The sequence below is a fragment of the Alosa sapidissima genome, chromosome 23 (genome assembly GCF_018492685.1).
Source record: "Alosa sapidissima isolate fAloSap1 chromosome 23, fAloSap1.pri, whole genome shotgun sequence".
In the NCBI taxonomy this organism is placed as follows: domain Eukaryota; kingdom Metazoa; phylum Chordata; class Actinopteri; order Clupeiformes; family Clupeidae; genus Alosa; species Alosa sapidissima.
The window spans coordinates 14863120-14877939 of record NC_055979.1 but is presented as its reverse complement, the minus strand read 5'-3'; the positions used below and the strand labels follow the sequence as shown (position 1 = coordinate 14877939).

The following is a 14820-nucleotide window of genomic DNA, read 5'->3' as shown; positions in this document are numbered from 1 at the left end:
AGAAGGATGACATGAGAGAGGGAGAGAGAAGGGGGGGACAGAGAGATGAGATGAAAGAGGAAGAGGAAGGGGGGGAGTAAGACAATGAGGACAGACAGAGGGAGGGAGAGAGAATAGCCGGAGAAAAGGGAGAAGAGAAAGGTAGAGAGAAAGAGAGGGAGGGAGAGAAAGAGGGATAGAGAGCAAGCAAGCGAAAATGCAAAAGAGTGAGAGAGCTGAAGAGTAATGAAGACAGGATGAGATAGAAGAAAAGTGATAGAGAGAGAAATAAATAAAGCATGAAATAAGGCTTCTTCAAAGTTTGGACTGAGCATACCCTGGAACATAGTATTTCATGCCATGTAGGCCAGTGCAACCACAACACATCAGAAGATACAACCCTCTTAACAACACATAAAACATTAAATACAAATATAAAACACAGCCTTTTGGACCACACTCATACTATACCAAGCCAGCCAATGTACAAATGAATTCCAATAGATTTACTTATAACATAGTAATAGCATGTGAGCTTAGCACCATTTAGAAACACAGGTCCCAATGTACATTACAATCTGTGAACAGATTCATAGTTTGTTTCACAGAATAACTCAGTGTTGGAGTTAGATTTACACTGGAGTGATCATTTCATTCCCACATTGAGTTCCTACAGTTCACTGAGACATTGTGTTAGATTTTAGTGTTTTCCCTAATGTAATATTTCTCTTGTCTCTTTGTCCCAGCCACAGAAATGCTTGAGACAGAACGTTTATTGTAAGCAGACAGAATGTTGTCACCTTACGATGGCAAATGGCATAGGCCTACCTAACTAATTGCTAGCCCCAGAAGAGACAGCTTAATTAAATCTACCCAGAAAGGCCACATCATTACCTGCCCCCCTCCAATCTGACCCCAGACAGGAATGCATATTCTGTCACTAACTATATATCTAGCCATGAGTGTTCTAGATCGGGGTTCATTTGTTTTGGCTTCACTTTGCAACATTGTGCCATGCTGTGCGTGGAACAGAGCTACCAGAACTCTGTTGTAACATTCAGAATAAATAACTATTATTTCGCAAGCCAGCCTCAAGTTTTACCTGCTCTTAACTACATTGGATCAACTCGGTGTCTTCATTTGGAATTAAGGAGACGGTTTTCAACAGCATTCTTCAATTGTGATGTCAAAGGATGTCATTCTGTATCAAGACAAGTTAAAGCAACACAATGTAAGAATTGATATTTCATATAGGTACCCATTTAGGGTTGATACAGTACCACCCATTGCATCGAAAACTGACGAAAAGGGTGTTCCTGCACAGTATAAAACAAAGTTACGTGTGCAATAGCAGGCATTCTGGGTGCAGACTGACAATGTCACACAAATATTGCCAGTACACTGAAGTATAAATCAGTGTATCATCAAAATGAGCTCAAAGCTGTCGCTTTAAAGGAAAATTCCGGTATTTAGCACTTTGAGTTCCTTTTCTGGTTTGTTTTGGATGAACTAGCCCATTCGCACTGGATGCTGCACGACGCAACATTCTATCTCCCGCCTGTTGCTGCATAGCGCAGCATTGAATCTCCCGCTGGTTGCTGCGTAGCGCAGCATGCTTTTTATTTCATGTTTCTAGGTGTACAGAGGCTTAGATATTAAGGTTTTGGTAGACGTTGACAATTCTTAGTATTTTTTCAGAAAACCCTCAGGAAATAAAGTTATTTAGTCTAGAAACTATTGGATTCTATAGGCGTTTTTAGCAGGCATATTAGGAGTAAATGGGCTAGAGTGGTGGACACCGAAATTTTGACGATTGGTCCTGTCTCGACTTTTCTGACTCGTTTTGAATCGCCTTTGACTAGTCAGAGTGGCTGCCTACAGGCATACTCAAACATGTCCTAAAACAACCCTTAACATTCGTTTTCAAAACTGTGCAACTTACCGAGTGGTTAGTGGTGTTCGTTGATGTTCCAAAACAAGTAGCTTAGCGAAATACAGTTTCTGTCGTGTTTTATTTGGCATTTTGTAAAATCCCATTGATTTCTGTTGGAAGACTCATTGCACGTTGATATTACTGCGCCACCGTCTATGCTTCAGGCTCAAATATTGAGCGGAAGTTTATACGCGGTTGTGAGGTGTCTGAAAAAATAGTTCCACAATAGCAAATAAGACGGCTGGAAATCATACATTGCGCCGATATATTTGATTTTAATAATCAACGAATATCACTAACCACTCGGTGAGTTGCACAGTTTTGAAAACAAACGTTAAGGGTTGTTTTAGGACATGTTTGAGCATGCGTGTAGGCAGCCACTCTGACTAGTCAAAGGAGATTCAAAACGAGTCAGAAAAGTCAAGACAGGACCAATCGTCAAAATTTCGGTGTCCACCACTCTAGTTCATCCAAAACAAACCAGAAAAGGGTCTCAAAGTGCTAAATACCGGAATTTTCCTTTAAGGTAAAAAAACACTAATTTGAATTCGCATAGCAGTACTGCGGAAACCAACCACGCACTGAGAACAGGTGATACCAATATTACCTAATTTATTGACACAACACACAACGCATTGTAGCAGAAAGCAATTGATTAATTTGTGGCATTTTATTTAACACCTAGAAAAACATGACTTTAAATGAGAGTTTGGTAGCTTCGCTAATGGTGTCATTACGTCATCTGTGGGTTGACCCACCGGTGCTCGCGTGTAACATTGTGTTGCATATCAAATGACCAAAATGCTTTCCCAAGTTCATTAAATTACCATTAGTTTGTGCATGTCTGTAGTACAGTTTTTGCCTATTGCTTACACACTAAAAAATAATGCTTAGACCAAAGCCCTAATACCTAAAGTTCTTGTAACATACATTAAACACTGTATAACCATAGCTTAAACACATTTTCTGCTTTGCAAATTGTTTATAATTATGCAACACACTTATTGTAAAACACTACACACGATTCCTTATACACTTTGTTCAAAAGTGAAATCTCCTGTTATCATTGGGAAAACACTTCTATTGAAAATGCAAGCACACCTGGTAATTGGTAAAACCCACACACACACCTGAAAACACTTACAGAGAAAACTCCAATCAGTCTGAGGCTTAGCACTACAAATAGACTTCAGGCAAGTTATTGTGTACCTGTTCAAGTGTGTACTTTTACATTGTGTACCTGTTCAAGTGTGTACTTTTACATTGTGTACCTGTTCAAGTGTGTACTTTTACACTGAGTACCTGTTCAAGTGTGTACTTTTACACTGAGTACCTGTTCAAGTCTGTACTTTTACATTATTGAGTACCTGTTCAAGTGTGTACTTTTACATTATTGTGTACCTGTTCAAGTGTGTACTATTACACTGAGTACCTGTTCAAGTGTGTACTATTACACTGAGTACCTGTTCAAGTGTGTACTATTACACTGAGTACCTGTTCAAGTGTGTACTATTACATTGAGTACCTGTTCAAGTTTGTACTTTTACATTGAGTACCTGTTCAAGTGTGTACTATTACATTGAGTACCTGTTCAAGTTTGTACTTTTACATTGAGTACCTGTGTACAGTTCTGTATTTGCCCCTTTACTCCCTTCTTTTCTAAAACCTATCAAAGAACTATTTTCAGTCGGCCAATGATAAGTATATGACCACCAACCAGATACCTGCATGCCTCTTTTGTAAGCAATGGAAGGGGCATGCAGAGACATTGAGGTGGGGTCAGTTCAAGGGTGGATATGGCACAGAAGGTGATATTTTCCCCATTGCCTATAGCCTGAGAGGATGTTGACAAGGACTTGTGGCCAGATCTGAACATTTATTGTTGCAATAATTACATTTTTAGAAAGGATTGTTGTTTTATTTTGGCCTACATGTAAGTTGTTTATCTCCATGTACGATATGTGTTATTTTGCTGTTTTGCATTTTCACATGAGCCAAATTCTGCAAAAAGTGTGTAAGCAATAGGCAAAAACTGTAACACATTGCATTGAACAAATTAGAGCCAATAGTGTTGCTTTATCACCAGACATCAGACCTTATCTGTGACCACATGGACCTGAGTGTACCCTTTCAATGTGCTATTGTTTTGTCCCTTAGTCCAACTGTATATTGAATCAAGTAATTCAGGTAATGCAAGCTGATTGGATGGGAGAGGATGTGTTTAGTCAAGCTGAGCACACTGCTGAACTGACCCCGATCCCACACTTGTATCAGATTAACCATCCAGATTTTTACCTAGAACTGTTTTAAGTCACACTTTACTTCGATAGTCAGCTCCTCCATCTACCTACAGATGCTCAGATTATCTAAAAACTATCACTTTCTGGAGATATGCACATATCGTATATTTATTGATATGACTTGTTTACTGGCATTTTCTAGCATATGCTCCAGACATGTGCGACTCAGAGCGCAACATGCACACACTTTTAATGAGCCAGCTCCATTAATAGATATATAAAGAAAATAATGACATGGCAATGTGCTCAGAACCATGAGGAAGTCAGTTGTTTCACTGCAGTTTTAACAGGCACTGAAGCCCAGTGGGGTCAAGGGGCCCTGAAGCCCAAGCCTTTGCATGGAATCATTGCCTCAATATCAACAAATCAGGATGTAGACTATGAATCTGATTGCATTTACTATTGGCCATCCCCAAAATGCACCAGAATACAGGAAATCACATCAAACAAATTAAAAATGTTCTGGGGGAGGACCCCCAAACCCCCCCTCCCACATATAAGACAATAAGTGGGGGGCCCTTAATACATCTGGGCCCAGGGGCCTGAAAGTTCATAATCCGCCCATGACTGAAATAATTGTAAGAACAAAAAATATTATTATTTTGGGATTTATACAAGGAACAATGTAAAACACTTTTCCATTCTCTGACAAAGACCTTGTGAAAGGTCTTGCCTTTAAACCCGGATAACGGAAGTGGTAACCTAACTTTAAGCACCAAGTCTTGCCTGTATGTAAGAAGCATTCAACAGAATTCAAAACAGCCCCTTCCAGTGTTGTCTGAATTCTATGGCGGAGTGTTTCTGATTAGTTCAGTCTAAGCCTTCTGGAGCCATATAAATATATAGTATGATTATTACACACAGGTCAATTTCAAAAGCACTTGGGAACTTCGCTTGGGAAACAGTAACATAAAACTGTCTCTCTCCACCTAACACTTCAGATCCTGTCAGATAGATAGCAAACATTTTTTCCTTGTTTTCCACATAAGCTGTGAGGACAGGACTTAAAGCCTTCGCTCAGGCTCCAACTGAAGGGGTTGTTGTCAGACACAACATCAGCTATCAGATTCCCCATCACTTTTTGCCATCAAATCTCCACATGTGGTTTGAAGCCAAAACAGACTTTCAAAAGGAGCAATAATTTGAATCTTTATAATCACACACACACACACACACACACACACACACACACACACACACACACACACGCACACACACACACACATTTTCACTCATTTTGGCAGGTAAGGTACACTTGATAACAATGACTACATTAAGATAATGTAATATTAATCAAAAATGAAATGAAACAAAAAAATCCATGTTTGCTCATCAGAGATTTGAGGGCCTTACCTTTGTATTTTCCCTTATACCTACTAATGTGCCTTGGTCAATATTAATGTTGCACTATCAATCCAACATACACAGAAATACAGCAACACCCTTTGAGGAACAAGCAGAGGTCAACAGTGTTTGCACAGAAAACATGGCTGAAAAATGGGCGCCATTAGCCAAATGTAGGTCGGCATTGCCTCCTGAGGACCAGAACAAGTGAGACATGAAACATGATTATTGTGTGAAAGTCTTAGAGACACCGATACAGAGAAAAGAAAAAAACAAAAATATGCATAGGAAAAGTCACTCATTTGTAATAAATTCTGTGTTTTTTTCCCCTGGAAGACTCAAGAGCACCTTGATTTTAACGGTGTTAAATATGGTCTTTACATAACAGGTCATTGAATGGAGAGAGTATGTACGGTATGCAACTGCGTGTATATGATTTCACAGTTACCGACATTCAGAGAGAGAGGAAGGGAAGGAGTATAAAAAAGAAAAACAGAGGGAGACAAAGGGATGAAAGATTGAGTTTGAGAGGAGAGAGAGAGAATACCAATGCAATAACTAGAGGGAAAGAAGGAAAGGAGGGAAGAGGGGGGAGGAAGAGAGGGAAAGGGGGGAAGAGAGGGAAAGAGAGGAAGAGAGGGAAAGAGAGGAAGAGAGGGGGGAAGAGAGGGGGGAAGAGAGGGAAAGGGAGGAAGAGAGGGAGGAAGAGAGGGGGGAGGAAGAGAGGGAAAGGGAGGAAGAGAGGGAAAGGGAGGAAGAGAGGGAAGAGGGGGGAGGAAGAGAGGGGAGGAAGAGAGGGAAAGGGAGGAAGAGAGGGAAAGAGAGGAAGAGAGGGAAGAGGGGGGAGGAAGAGAGGGGAGGAAGAGAGGGAAAGGGAGGAAGAGAGGGGGGAGGAAGAGAGGGAAAGGGAGGAAGAGAGGGAAGAGAGGGGGGAAGAGAGGGGGGAAGAGAGGGAAAGGGAGGAAGAGAGGGGAGGAAGAGAGGGAAAGGGAGGAAGAGAGGGGGGAGGAAGAGAGGGAAAGGGAGGAAGAGAGGGGGGACGATTCCCATTTATACATCCTTGATATTTCCCAAGCAACTGCTACATATAAAACTAAACCAATAACCTTGTGCATGGCGAAACAGCCTGAAATATACCGTCCAATGGCGTGCAGTCCATTCATTATGGCTCCCAAGGGGCACGGCAGACAGAATAGCCTGCGCACACACACACACACACACACACACACACACACACACACACACACACACGTAACATAAATCTCTGCATTAAACCAAAGCAATACATCATGAATCTGTCACGAATCTAAGTTAAAGGAGGTTGGGCCGTGTTCAGGTTGGATCATGCCCATGGTGGCAACACAGCACCAACTTCTAAGGCAGGAGAAAGAAATGAATAAGACACTATAAATATGTTTCATCCACCTGATCTATGTTTACCACATCACATTTCTGAGTTAGTCTTCACTACGGAGACCACACTACTTAATCCTAATGTTTTTTTCTTTTCAACATTTTAATGTCAGAATATGTTATACTGTTAATAATAATAAGTCAGTTCAACCGCAGGGCCAAATAGCTCCACAGTTCCGACTGGTTAAAAGTTTAGCAAGCTAAGCAGCTGGTTTGGCTGTGCGTGCGTGCTGGGCTTGGCTTATAGGCTCCGTCCTGCTGAGTGATTGTGTGTGAATGGGACTGGACACAGGCTGAGGTGGACGCAGCCTGGCGTACCCGAGCAGAGAGAGAGAGAGGGAGAGAGAGGGGAGAGAGTGATAGAGAGAGAGGAGAATGATAACAAGAGATGGAGAGAGAGAGAATGCAAGAGAGAGAGAGAGATACAAAGAACAAAAGAGAGAGAGAGATAAAAAGACAGAGTGATAATAAGAGATGAAGAGAGAGAGCACAAAAGAGAGAGAGAGAGAGAGAGAGAGAGAGAGAGAGAGAGAGAGAGAGAGAGAGAGAGGGAAGCTCCTCTATGCCGTGTCTCTCTGGTGGGTAAAAGCCCGCCGCCACTGCTGGCTGGACCGAGGCCAACTCGTTACACGGTGGCGGCCTCCTGACTCATCGCAGCAAATTCAACGAATCCGCTCCACTTACAAAAGCGTGGCAGCCCACAACACCGCTCTAATTTCAGGAATGAGTGTTAGCCCTCACTTTATTTCCGCATTCAAAAAGAGATGAGGTCTGTGCTCCTCTTTTATTTGTCTTTATTCTGGAACATTCTCAGGTGTGCCTTACACACACACACACACACACACACACACACACACACACACACACACACACACACACACACACATACAAAAGAAGTAACACAAAAACACACACACACACACACACCCATCCACGCACACACACACACACACACACACACACACACACACACACACACAACCTTATAAACATTGCAAAAGCTAATCCTTTTGATGTTGCAAACATGCTTGTTGCTTAACATTTCTTCCAGTTAGGACAGAAGTATTCTTTTTAGTGTCACAATAAGCTTGTCATGGCTCCAGGTCCTAAACTAGGAATGTGCTTTTAAATAAATGGCCCCAGCAGACAGGGTAAAGCCAAATGGCCCCTGCAGACAGGATAAAGCCAAATTCTGAATTGAGGGCTTGTTTTGAACGGAACGGTTCTTTAGAAATGTCACGACCAAAGGTGAGCGTTCAAGTGTGCCCCCACTTCACCAGGCTCTTTGGGTGTGCTGGCGGCAGAGCTGTTCATCAAAGCTCACTCACGGAGCAAAGGAGTAATTTCCATCCAACACACTCTCCCTCTCCCAAGACAACAGCACCTCATCACCTTAACCAAAACAGTCATTCACTTGATTCCTCTCCCCTTTACTCCCCTGACTCATGCAATCTCTCCCTCCTTCTCTCTCTCCCTTCCTTCCTCTTCACCTCTCTCTCTTTCTCTCCCATTCTCTTCCTCTCTGCAGCATCAGAGGGCTCCATTGTTGTTGTCTCAGCTTGACCCTGGCAGTAATTGGCTATCACACCCTCTGTCACCCTGCTCTTGTGATCCTGTGCCTCCCCTCTGATTTAAGTCCTGAAGCAACAGAATGGAAGTTTGGGTGAGTTGGATTGGGGGAGGGGGCGGGGGGCACTTCTCTGAACAATGAAGCCTGTTGAGTGTCCTAAGACAGTCATCCCATCCAGTCCCATGTGCTGGTTGTTACCACACCTTGTTTACTTAGTTGCTTTTTGTCCTACAAGTGCCACTCATTTAACCAGCACACCACTTTAACGGCATCCCTTAAAAACTCTTTAATTTGTTTCCTTTCCATTTTCAAAGCTTCAGTTGCTTGCTTGAAATCGTGTTAACTGTTTGCTAACAGTGAGGATATGATTTAACTGAATCAGCTATCCCTCATACAGTACTGGAATTGACCTGACACGTTAGCAGATCATACTAAACCATGTGTAGCAATTCTGTCTTCTACGTTAGTCATCCATGAGCAATAGCATTGTGCCTCCCTCCAGATGTCGCTGTAAAAGAATCAAGCCTGTTTAACGTCGCTATTATGGTGAACACTGTCATAGAAACCCTCACCCACCCAACCCATGCAGACACTCACGCACCCTCACACTGACTAACTCACACCCACTCAAGATTCTCAGGTGTTTTTTTTTACGACTTCTTCAGATATGTCCTGAACAATCGAACAAAGCAAAGGTCTGTCTACTCTGAGCCTCCCCCTAATCCTATGGTTGCCGGAAAAAAAAAATTCAGAGAAGAGCAAAAAGCGCTGGAGGCGAACACTCTCCATCCGCAAACACAAAGACCCACAGTTATCTCTTTCTCTCTCTCTCTCTCTCTCTCTCTCTCTCTCTCTCTCTCTCTCTGTCTGTCTCTCTCTCTTTCTCCACTCTCTCCAAAGCCACATAAAGTGACTTGTCCAGTGATTAAGACCCATCCTGGACGTCACAGACCCAGTCACCCCTTTCCTTCCTAGCCCTTAGATCCACACTCCCCACCCCCCTGAAGGAACACTGGAGGTGATCTTCATCACAGGGATCACGTCACCAAAGGTCATAGGTCAAATCAGGGAGTCTATTGTGTATTAATGTGTTCATGGGGCATCAGAGGGGATCATGGTACAGAGAGCCTTTTTTCAGTAGTGCTGCTGGATGAGACTGACAGCCCAGACACGACAGACAGACAGACACGACGCCGATTTAAATTTACCGTCCGTCTTACCTGCCGTCTAGACACACTAGCAGGATCGCCTTTATTCGGGCTGTTTGAGGGAATGAATATATCATGAGATAATATGTAATATTCATCATTGGGAGAGCTTGGCATGGAAAGGATCTGCCCTGAGTATTGCATGATTGAAATATAGTTTTAAGTCTTCACCCTGGATGATATGTCAGCATAAACAATGTCTGTTGCATGCAGCATGTTCCCCTTTTAATATTTGCTGTCATATATTTCATCTTTGACATGCTCTTATTATCTATGTGAATCCTATCAGTTTGTTAGGAGAGACTGGAAGAGACCTAATATCAGTTTGGAAATGCTGATTTCCATATCCACAATATGATAACTCCTATGTCTAACATGACAAGTATTCTGTTGTTTTGTTGACTTAACTAAATATCAAACATACATATTCGGTCACGGTCTGAGCTCAGAAAACAGATAGGTAAGTAATATTAAGTGGAAGTGTTCGCTTTCCCTTACTTACAAGGTCAGCTCTTAACTCAATTCAGTAGATTGCTTGTATAAATTCTCAGAGACAAAAAAAACTAGTGAAAAAGTATCAACTACGTTCAACTACTACGTTGTCTTCCTAATGTATCCTCCTGTTCAGATTCGTTTTATGATATAATGCCTTCCTCAAGCAGATGTCTGAGATACAATGACAGTTTTGTTTCTGGAAACCGGAGACCGTGATTAGGTAGACTGAGTCTGTTGTGATTTAGTCACACAAATGTACCGTCTGTTAATATGCCCTATTTCAGGGATGAATTGATTCACTGTTTAGCTATTGCGGCGGTTGTGTTTCGTTTCATTCTTAAGGTAGAGCTGAGCAAAATGGCTAAAAAATGCTGATCTTGATATGCTGAGAAGAAATGTTAAAATACAATATGATATACAACTCCAAATCAGAAAAAGTTGGGACGTTGTGTAAAATGCAAATAAAAACAGAATGTGAAAATCTACAAATCTAAAAAAAAACATATTTAGCTGCAGAAGGACATCGAAAAATGTTAAAAATGACCAATTTGACTATTTCATGGAACATATATGTTATTTTTGAATTTGATGCCATTAACATATTCTTAATCATGTATGTCATTCCATGATGTACCTAATTTGAAAGGTCTGGACTGCAGACAGGCCATTTTAGCACCTGGACTCTTCCTGTATGGAGAAATACTGTTTAAACATATGCAGAATTCATTTTGGCATTGTTTTACTGAAATATAGGAATTCCTTGGAAAAGACATTGCCTGGAGGGCAGTATATGTTGCTAAAAACCTGTATACATCATTCAGAATTGATTGTGCCTTGCCAGATGTGCAAGATGCCCATGCTGTAGGCACTAATGCACCTCCACACCATCATAGATGTTGGGTTTTGAACTGAGCACTAAAACAAGTTGGATAGGTTGGATATTTGGATAGACCCTCTCCTCTTTAGCCCAGATGAGTCCATGATTTCCAAAAAGAATTGCAACTTTTGATTGGTCTAACCACAGGAGTTTTTTTCCACTTTACCTCAGTCCATTTTAAACAAGCTCAGGCCCAGACAAGACGGTGGTATTTCTGTATCATGTCTAAATACAATTTTTGCTGTTGCATGGTAAAGTTTACACTAGTATTTCTGTATTGAGTATCAAACTGTGCTCATAGACAATGGTTATCAAAATGGTTTCTGTTATTACAGAAATAGGTCTGGTTTTAATGCATTGCCATCTGAGGACCAAAATTGTTTTTCAGCTTTAGCCCTAGTTTGCAAAGATTCCTCTGGATTCTCTGAATATTGTAATGATATTATGTACTGTGTAGATGATGAAGTCCCCAAATACTTTATAATTTCATGTTAAGAAGCATTAACATTTCATTGTTTTATCTAATTCTGCTAATTGTTCCGTACGGTCTTCTACAGTAGCTAAAGCGGTCAGTATTTGTGCACAAGATAATTTGTGATAATTGTACATAGTCCTGGCTCTGTATATGGGAAACAATAAGGGGCCATAAACTCAGTCAATCCACAACATTCTTTACAGACCCTTTCAACAGCATAAACAAACAAGAGTGTTCCCATGCAATTTTGGGTTGGCACAGAAAACAGCACTGAGCTAATGGTAACATGTGGACACACAAAAATATTTAAAAAACATGTTTTTAAACTCAACATGATGTAGAGCATTAAGCTAAAGCTCGATTAATTTGATTGGCTGGGAGCACAAATATCAACAAGCTTTTCTGCAGACCTTTTCTTTTTTCGCAGACGGCAACTTTAATGGCAGGGTTTGGGGTTTGGGTATTTGAACAGGTGTTTCAACCCAAACTCAAAATATTCACTGACACATTCATCAGCAGCACTTCAGCACTTTTACCCCCATTGGACTAGAACTCATAGTTGAACATTTTATGCGTTGTTTGTGCCCTGCTCTCAAAAACCACACCAGCACAGTTGACACACAAATGCACCAGCACAGTTGACACAAGAGCTTCAAGCAAAGCCTGCTAACCCATGTCTTTTGACAATATATCAATGTTGTAAAAAGTTTTGGTTACACTTTACTTGACAGTATCGACATAAGAGTGACATGACACTGTCATGAACGTGTCATAAACAAGTCATAAACGTTTATGACATAACGCTTCTGTTATTAAGTGACATTCGGTTTTTGTCATAACAAGTTAGGGTTAGGATTAGGCTTAGGGTTAGAGTTAAGGTTAGGGTTAGAGTTAGGGTTAGGATTAGGGTTAGAGGTTAGGATTAGGGTTAGCGGTTAGGATTAGGGTTAGGGTTAGGGACAGGGGTCATGTGTCATGACAGTGTCAATGTGTTCATGACAGTGTCATGTCACTCTTATGTCGATACTGTCAAGTAAAGTGTTACCAAACTTTTTTTCACACCCAACCCAGCCCACAGAACTGCATATTGCATAGCTTAGCAGACGGCTAGTTGGAACAACGGGTGCATTGATCGGTCCTTCACATGACTACGGTATATGCTGTGTAAACTAGTTAGATGTGGATATCAGTCCTAGTTGCCTGTACAAAAACACATGCTCCAATACATGTTCCAAAAGTGGCCAATTTTTTGTAAACTGCTGTGATTGAACCAGAGACTTGTGGATTAAATCAATGTGATAACTGAGTCACTAGACAACATTTCAAGAGGGCGGATGTGAGAGTGTAGGCGTGTGTAGCTGAATAGGCCATAATGCTGTTTAGAGTTTCAGGTTTTGGCCTTCTGTTGATGTCAAAAAATCCCCTTCTCTCTCTCTCACGCTCGAGAAGGCTACGGTGGCCTAAGAGCCAGTTAAGGGACGACAGTGAGCACCTTCATGCTTAATTCAATAAGGCCCTTAAAGCCCAGCGGTTCACCCACTGAGCCTGTGCTCTCCAAGCCGAAAATTAATCTAGAGGATTATCGCTGATGATAAACATCTCTCTCTCTCTCTCTTTCCCTCTCTGAGTTTCTCTCTCTCTCCTTCTTCCTGTTCTTATCTGGGTCTTTTTCTCTGACCTACACACTCTCGCTTTTATTCTCTGTGATCATCTTTTTCTCTCCATCTCTCTCTCCATCTCTCTCTCTCTCTCTGTCAACCCCTCTCTCTTTGATCAACTTCAGTGTACATGCAACAGCACTCATCTTAAAAAGAACGTGTTGTAACTCCAAGTCAGCAAAAAGCTCAAAATCATGAATGTTCTTCCTTTGTGCATTATGATGCCAGCAGGTTGTGTAACAGCTACAATTTCATCTGTGTTGATCTCTTATTTTATAGAGGAAAGATCACAAGCTAAGACTGTGAAATTTTCACTGCTATCTTCGAAACTCATGATATTTACTACCTCTTCAATAAATCGTGTGTGCAAATCAACTACTTTGTTATGGATTTCTGTAATGACATAAGACAGTGACAGAATGACAGTATAAATATAAGTCCCATACAGAGAGAGAGAGAGAGAGTCAATTTCCCAGTAACTGATCCACTTTGGCAAAACAGCTACCTTGTTTCAAAACACGCAATGACAGCTGCCCTCTTCCACATACCATCACATTAGCAGGGTCATAAACTCAAAACTGTTCCCCACCTACATGCTGAAACCTCAGAAACTCTGGTAGACATTAAAACCAGGGTGGTGCTCAAGAAGATAACTTCCAAAACTCTTCGCAGACGCAGAACAGGGAGTTTATGTGCAACGGCTGCCCAGAACGTCTTCAGAGCGATTCCGTTATTTGTCAGCTCTATATTGATTGAATAGGAGTGTGGATAGGGGGGAAATGTGGTCATATGTATCTACTGCAAAGACATTTGCTTTGGAGCCACTAGTGTTCTTGGGGCGCTCTTAATCAATCCTGTCCATGTAAAAACATGCTCATCCGTGCACTGTCGAGCTCACACGCAACACAAACACACACACACACACACACACACACACACACACACACACACTCACAATCAATGCACATACACCCACCCACCCACACAAAACACACACATCTGGAGAGGACCGTGCTTTGGAATAGGCCGCTTGGAGTTTCCTGGAAAAGCAGGGACGGGGAAATGAACTACAGGTGCAGATGCTGAGGTTCCCCATGTAGGTTAACTGATTTGTGCCCTCCCAGGAGAGCCCACCACAGGCTACAGCAAGATCCACTACATACATTTACATGACACCACTGTGCACATATGCATGCACAGCATTTGGCCACATAAACAACATACACATACTAAAGCTACATGCAGAACTACATAGGCTACACAGTTGCTACATACTGTATATTAAGTTACACAACATGACACATAGCCCACATACGGTATGCTACATGCACAAGACATACTACTGTAGTAGGTGACATGCACATTTACAGACAGCATATTGCAGCAGGCAACATACGTGTCTCTTCCTGGGGTCAAGGAGAGTAATGATCGAGTAGCATCCTTAATGACGGCGATCATTCTCTTTGGCAACTGGTCATGATCTTGAACGCCAATAATGCATACTTCCACTCTCCTCAGTGATCTTACAAAAACCCCACTGCTCCAATCTGTGAGAAGAAATAAACCAC

At 41.7% G+C, this 14820-nt stretch overlaps 1 long non-coding RNA gene across 1 annotated transcript in view; it reads right to left on the bottom strand.

The window, feature by feature from the left end:
- LOC121698485 overlaps positions 1-10971 on the bottom strand; it is a 17976-nt gene extending 7005 nt beyond the window's left edge. Inside the window, exons 1-2 of the long non-coding RNA XR_006026771.1 lie at positions 10842-10971; positions 7258-7262 (exon numbers count right to left, since the gene is read on the bottom strand). This is a non-coding gene — a long non-coding RNA (uncharacterized LOC121698485). The remainder of the gene's footprint in view (positions 1-7257; positions 7263-10841) is intronic.
- Between the last annotated feature and the right edge of the window lie 3849 nt (positions 10972-14820).